The 7,449-nt window shown below is 35.6% G+C and overlaps 1 long non-coding RNA gene across 1 annotated transcript; it reads right to left on the bottom strand.

Moving 5' to 3' along the window:
- Positions 1-4,848: 4,848 nt before the first annotated feature.
- Positions 4,849-6,264, bottom strand: LOC308682497. The gene is made up of 2 exons (XR_014029153.1): positions 6,005-6,264; positions 4,849-5,202 (listed from the first exon to the last, which is right to left on the bottom strand). It is a non-coding gene; the product is annotated as an uncharacterized lncRNA (long non-coding RNA).
- Positions 6,265-7,449: the final 1,185 nt, after the last annotated feature.

Genomic DNA, 7,449 nt, shown 5'->3' with positions numbered 1-7,449 from the left:
TCAATGCCACGTAGAATTAAGGCAGTTCTGAAGGCGAAAGGGGGTCAAACACAGTATTAGTATGGTGTTCCTAATAATCCTTTAGGTGAGTGTATATATATAATTGTTACTGTTGTTACTATTATTATCATTATAATTATTTTTAACATTATTATGTTACAAATGTTTTTTCCCATTGCTGTTTTCTTTTAGGCTGTAGATTAGATTATTTATTATAATTAGCTTTATATTAAATCAAGACATCAAGATCCCATATAATGTTTTTCTACACTATATACATATATCCTGGTGGTGTCTGTGTGCTGTATACTTTGAGGATGAAAGAATAATAATAATAATAGTTTCTTGTAGACTGTGGGCTAGTAATTATTAACTATAGGCCTTATTATCTTTATATAAAAACAAGTGGTCTGGTATGTGGTCATGCAGATATTGGTGAGTGTGTGTAAACATAAACACATTTACCGCATGAGTACCAGGGTAAACACCAGCCTGACCTCACATCCAATAAAAGCCAAACCCACTGCATCATAAAGCTCATAAATCCCTCGCATAATCAACATCAGATCCATAACATCCATACACTGGCAGAGAGGAAACATGGGAAGCGTTTTCTCTTCTGACTGACGGCAGAATGATCAACTTTGGATGTGGATCAGATTATGATAATGCAGTCCTGACATCAACTCAAAACCCTCTTTAAAAACATAACAGCCTTCATTATTGAAATAATTAGGTATTAGCTTACCATTCCAGCACTTTTGAAGTACTGCATTAATTATGACAAAAGCATAAGCATATGACTGGGTTATAATTATGTATGCATCATCATCAGGCCCACAAATTACACAGGAAACATAAAAGTAATTTGCACTGGATTCTTAAAAGCTGTATTTTGATCCAAATTGCACAAATAGTAAATGTATATATATATATATATATATATATATATATATATATATATATATATATATATATATATATATATATATATATATACATTTAAGTAAATCAACATTAATTTGTGCAACAACATAAAAAAAGTCACTCTGATCTAATAAGCATCGTCATATCCAATAGAGTTAGTGAATATAACTCTATTATTGTCCTATTTTACAAGCTTATTGGACAAGCTGGTGTCTCTGCTGGCTTGGGGAAGACTGAACATCATCATGCTTTAATGCATTCAGCATCACTGGAGGAAAGAGAGGGAAGCTCAATGACACCAGAGGAGAGAAAGCCCACAGCACCAGCAGAATTCCCAATGGAATCAAACACACACTCGAGAGATTGATCAAACACACACTCGAGAGATTGATCAAACACACACTCGAGAGATTGATCAATCACATCTTTAAGCGACTGAGAGCGTTTGCAGAGCAGCGACTGGCTCGTAATGCACAGATATGACACACACACACACACACGATAAAGAGCGAGCTGAAACACACTTACCTGGGACAGTACGAGCTGCCTGTGAATCATCCTCCAGCTAAAGCTGATCCTACATCCCAAACGCGATGATCCCGAGCGGAAACAGAAACATCCTGAGGAAACCCATCGCGACCAGCAGAGCAGCAGAGCGCGCGAGCAGCGTCACACACTCTCCCGCATCAGCACCGCGCGCAGCGACCAATCAGCGGCCGTGGTTTCCTCCTCGCGCTGCTGTGACTCCGCCTCCTGCCTGACTCCGCCCACAAACATCATCTCACTGCCGAGATGAGCAGTGTCTTGAATTGCAGAAAAAATCTGATCTGCTATAACTTCAAATAACAACAACAGCTGTAATAATAAATAATAATAATAATAATAAAGTATGCAAGAGCCTTTGGCAACACCACAAATAATAAGATGATACATGCACTAACTTGTATTTACAACACTTTTTTATTTATTATTTATTTTTTTTAAGTTACTGCTGAACATTGCTTAAATTTGTAGCACCCAAGAAATTATATAATTTTGATTTTTTTATGCATCATGACTGGAAGACAAATAAATAATAATCTCATTCAATTTTAGCACAAAGTGCAGTGTTTACTGTTTTCATTAAGATGCTATTAATGTAAGGAAAAACGTCATTTTTAACACGTTTAAGGAACTTTTTAAGTTATGGAAATATACTCTTTCAGACTACAAACCACCACTTGGTCCCAAACTATATTGGCTATACTCAGTTTACACTAAATTGCAACCGTGTAATCTATTGTGGGGTAGTTTTTATGTTTTAATTGAATAAAACGTGTCTATTTAACTGTAAGTTTATTCAAAGGTGCACTATGGAACTTGAAGCTCTCTATCGCCACCTGTGGTCGAAACATAATACCGCATGTTACTATAGTTCTACATCAGTGCTTCGGCGCGGAAGGATCTGATGGATTGAGGAGTAGTTACCATGGTTACCGTGTCTCATATCAGAGCTGATCTGTCATGCTGCAGTATATGAATTTCCAACCAAACTTATATTGACACGGGCTCTTTCTGTCTGTCGCATTTGCAGTTCAATGTCTCCTTTGCTTTCACAGTGTTATAATGCTAACCTGCCAACTACAGTTCAACATGCAACAACACTGTTTATTGTAGCAAACGCCAAAGCCGCTCATCAACAATCACACACACGTCATACCAATCTCTTGTGTGATTACGGACATGACGTAGGCGTAAGCTTGATATTTCCCGCTAAATTCGACCCGAAAGCTCGATGAGTTTTTTTTTTTTTTTTTTATCTACCGTAGCACTCTCTCAATAATGGAATTTCATTACTTTTTAAAACTTCACATTAGTGTTTTTAAAGCTTACGTAGCCTACTTAAATGAAGGCAATTTTAAACCTTTTTAGGGCTTCAGCGCACTTCACATAGGCTAATGTGTTTAAATGGCAGCTGCTAAATATGTTACTTGTGTAAGGTTAAGTGCCGGAACAGCTCAGTGTATCTACTATATAACTATTATATTATGCTATTATATAACAGACGTTAATGGCATTTACTGACAGGCAGATGAGCTCAGTTAATGTTGATTATATAGAATAGGCCTACAAGTTTGAAATATTAAACCTTGAGGAGAGCATCAGTCATAAATCTCATAAATCTCAATCTATAACTTTGACTCCACTGCCCAATCCATGGAATTGCCAGTCAGATGCAGTGTATTTTATTTCATTCAGTGGGATATCTGAGGAATAAGGACTTTTCCCAACAGCATGCCAAATTATATTATTGGCCACAGTCAGTTAGACACAAAATCCATTAAGTATAGGCTACTGTATATTATTAATGTTTCATGTTTATGTTTTTAGAAAATGAATGCTGAAAACTATCCCATGGGATTCTTGCGAAAATCAAAACGATTTATTTATTCATTCAGGTATTCATAAAACAACAACATTTTTTGTTGGACGTTATTGTAATAATTTTAATTAAATGTTGGAGCTGTGATTATGTGCAGTTTTGTATTTGGACAGATGAAGATCTAACCTGAAATATTTTGAGCTGTATTGTCAATGCTTTGTAACCATTTTTTTTTTTTTTTTTTTTTTTTTTGCATTGTACTGAAATGTTTTTGTATTTGAACTGACAAAAAAAAAAAAAAAAAAAAAAAAAAAGAAGATCTAACCTGTGAAGAAGAAATAAAGAGTTGGGCTGCGTTCGAAACCGCATACTCAATGAGTAGGTACTTAATTTCAATGAGTACTTACTTAACGAGCGCTAAAAGAGTAGGTACTTTATAGCCAGATCTCGTTGAGTATGAATGAGAACCGGACATCTGCCATGTTGACGATATCATGTGACCTACGACGCGTTATCACACGCGCAACAACTTAAAAGATTTGAACGACACGTTTAATTCATCTATCTGTAAATATCATGATATTGATTAAACTTTCTCATTTTGTGGTCTTTTTGAAGAAACTGCTGCCCATTTATTTTGTGAGTACATTTAGGGTTGATTTAAGTTCTTATATTTAACCCTACTAATGTGACCCACCGTTTTATCCTTAACGATATTTATTTTTATTACGAAATCCCAAAATTGTCATCTCTTGAATATGTTGTTAATTTCTTTATTTTATATCCAAACATTTTCATCCATAAGCAAAAGTGGCTTACTGCTTTGTTTTCCTCTTTTTCTTGTTAAATTTAACTATCGTTTCATCCCTCAGGCCTATAAATAACAGAAAATGCATTTTTTTTAAATGTATTATATAATTATTTAAGAAAATATATATTGATATTCAACCTTATAGGTTTTTTCCTGTGTATAAAATCTCATAATATGTTTGCAAACCCATGATATATATATATATATATATATATATATATATATATATATATATATATATATATGTATAAATACATACATACATATACATACATACATTTACCTCACATTTACTCGACAGCCCTACCTAGAACGGTTTTCCTCAGCGTTTGTAATGTCTGCACAAAGGGAGATTCACCTTTGGAGAAAACTGTTGATTTTATACTCGAAAAATATAAGTATCATTATTAAAAATTAATATTACCCCAGAATGAATTGCATTGCTATCCCAGCCCAAAACATACAATAATAACAACGATAAATGCTGATCAATTAATTATATTACTTTTTACTGTAAATTATATAATTCAATAAAACAAACAAAATGTAATGTATATCATATGACATAGCTATGCATGAATACACTCTAGATGTGTATATAGTGAACATCTACATTTTCCTTCAAACAATAAATAAAGCATTAATTAATTGTATTTTATTTACTGACAACAATGAGAAATATTAATAAATTAGTAAAAGAATGAATCAAAGTCACCATCACACAATAAACAAATGCATATACAAGTCAACACATGAAACAAAGCTTTATTACAATCATGTATGTAGGCTACAGGCACTGAACCCCACATCCTTCTGCCATCTCAACACAGCGGTGCCCATTCTGCAGATTTATTCTGATGAATCAGCTGACCGCCAGAGGTGAGCCGTTCCCTCGTGCCTGAGGTTGTTGCGTGATGTGTTGTGCTTCACAATCTGAGGCAATAAAGGCAGGTGGAGTGATGGTGGGTCTCATGAGGGCAGGTGGAGGTTCTCATAAGGGCAGGTGGAGTGATGGAGGGTCTCATCCATGGCACCATCTCCAGGATTCAGCTCTGTGCTCTTCGTCCTCAGTGCTCACACCAGTCTGCTGACATTTCAGATCCTACAAAATGCACAAACATAACACAAAAGCAGTAATTTTAACAGCACAATGTCATTTGATTTCAGTATTATTTAGATGACAAAAATGCTTTTTTCCACAAATGCCGCCATCATCTTTCTTTGCAGGTCCTGCTCCACCACAAAAGCTGTGCAGCAAATGCACAGAACTCAAGAATCAGAAAAGTGCTGTAATAGCTCTGTTTGAAATTACAATAATTAAAATAAACTACAACTTAATATTTAAATAGTTGTTGTTATCCATTTCTGTAATGTCACAAAGTCTTTGATGGCAGCATTCAGCTTCATGAGCCACTCTAACATCCAGACCAGACTCACGTTACCTCTGTGATTTATGAGCTCAACACTACATTTACATGTTGAGGTTGTTTTAACTTTTAGTTTTTATCCAATATAAATGTTCCTCAATTTATCAACTAATGGACAAATAAAATAGATAACTTATGTTTAGTTACTTTATAGATTTGTTCTACATAATAGCACACATACATCACTCAGATGCCTATTTCATATAGTAATCTGCAATTCTTATAGAAGAGTTTCTTGCCAGATATTAAATAGACATTTAGTAATTGTATTTAAGATGTATACGGTTTAAAATGTATGCAAATCCACTTTGGAGACGTATGTGTCCTTACTGGAGCTTCTCTGTTAGCTATACATAATAAAATGTGATTTACAGCAAAATCACAAATAGCCTATACAGCGTCTTTACACCTTAAACAATTCAACAGTTTACTGTACAGTAGTTCAACACATGCGATCATTTGATTTGTAATACTCACATTTGAGTCTCGTCCGTCATCCTTTCCGTCACGTTCGAGTATGACCTATCCTTCTTCTTCTTTTTTGTGACGTATCCTCTCGCGTGGCCTCCTGGGATAGAAGAGTATCCATCGGTCGAGCACTCAAAAATCTGGCTGAAAGCAGTAAGCCATCCGGGAACTTCTCGCCTACTCTTTTATGAATACTGATGTTTCGAACGTACTGCTTCCTTCACGTACTGTTTTCGCCTACTATATAGTAGGAAAGTAGGCATATTCGAACGCACTTAAGTCCGAATCTCGCGATAATTAGTACGTCACCCAGGTAATTCTCGCCTACTCTTTTGGATTCGTACATACTTTTTCGCTCGCCTACTCTTTTTCCCATACTAAATAGTAGGGAAGTATGCGGTTTCGAACGCAGCCTTGGTGTTTTATTAAAAAGAGCAGCATTGACCTCTAGCGGCCATATCTGACTATTACAGCCCAAAATAGAAAATACACAGTTGTCAAGTCAGTATTCTTACTTGCTATCATATGCGCCATAGAAGCACTCTAATAAACACATAAACAGACAACAGAAAGGTTGAAGCTGAATTCGGGCTCAAATCAAAAGAGTGCACAATACAAGAAATGTTTTACGCTACACACTTCACCATGAATCAGCAATTAGTGTTATGTCTGTAATTATATAGGGTGAAGGTGAAGTGCTAAGCTTGATTATAGGCTACGTGCTCAATGGGTTTACACTTTCTGAGCATAACTATGGTTTTTAATTAAATTACACGTTTAGTTTTTCTCGATTGTTTACACATATTTTCTGAAAGCATGCCTCATACTCTCAGGACTCTACACACAAATCAAAACACACACACACACACACACACACACACACACACACACACACACAATGGGCAAAACCCCTCAATTCTCCTGCTAAATGAAACTTTTTGTTCAAAAAAATGTTATTTCTTCTCAAAATGGTATTTTGTTTTCAGATGACACACACAAAGCATCATATAGACAGTTAAGAGAGCCAGTTGAACACTGATGTGCTCACTGTAAAACACTGATGAATGGAAAACACTCCATTCGGCATAATGACTTAGGCCTTTTTTTGTTCAGTGTTACACTTTCTACAGACAGTACATACATAAGTGTGTTGTAAAATATTTGAGAATATTGTTTTTATATTCAGAACAGACAAATACACGGTAACAAATATATTTTATTTTTCCCACAAAAACAATGTACACAGTGTACATCCCAACCAACACAAAGCTGCACATACAGTGGTCTACATACAAAACAACAGAAGAATTTACAGTAAAAACACTGCATCCTCTCTTCTGTTCCGGTCTGGCCACAGCTCCTCATCCACATCACAGGCACTGTTTGTTCCTGGCCAAGCAGCGGGGGGCGGGGGGGGGGATATGGCCTAGCATGGCGATTCCAGCTGTGTAAAG

The sequence above is a fragment of the Scardinius erythrophthalmus genome (genome assembly GCF_964197995.2).
Source record: "Scardinius erythrophthalmus genome assembly, chromosome: 22".
NCBI classification, from domain to species: Eukaryota; Metazoa; Chordata; class Actinopteri; order Cypriniformes; family Leuciscidae; genus Scardinius; species Scardinius erythrophthalmus.
This window is presented reverse-complemented; position numbering and strand designations above follow the sequence as displayed.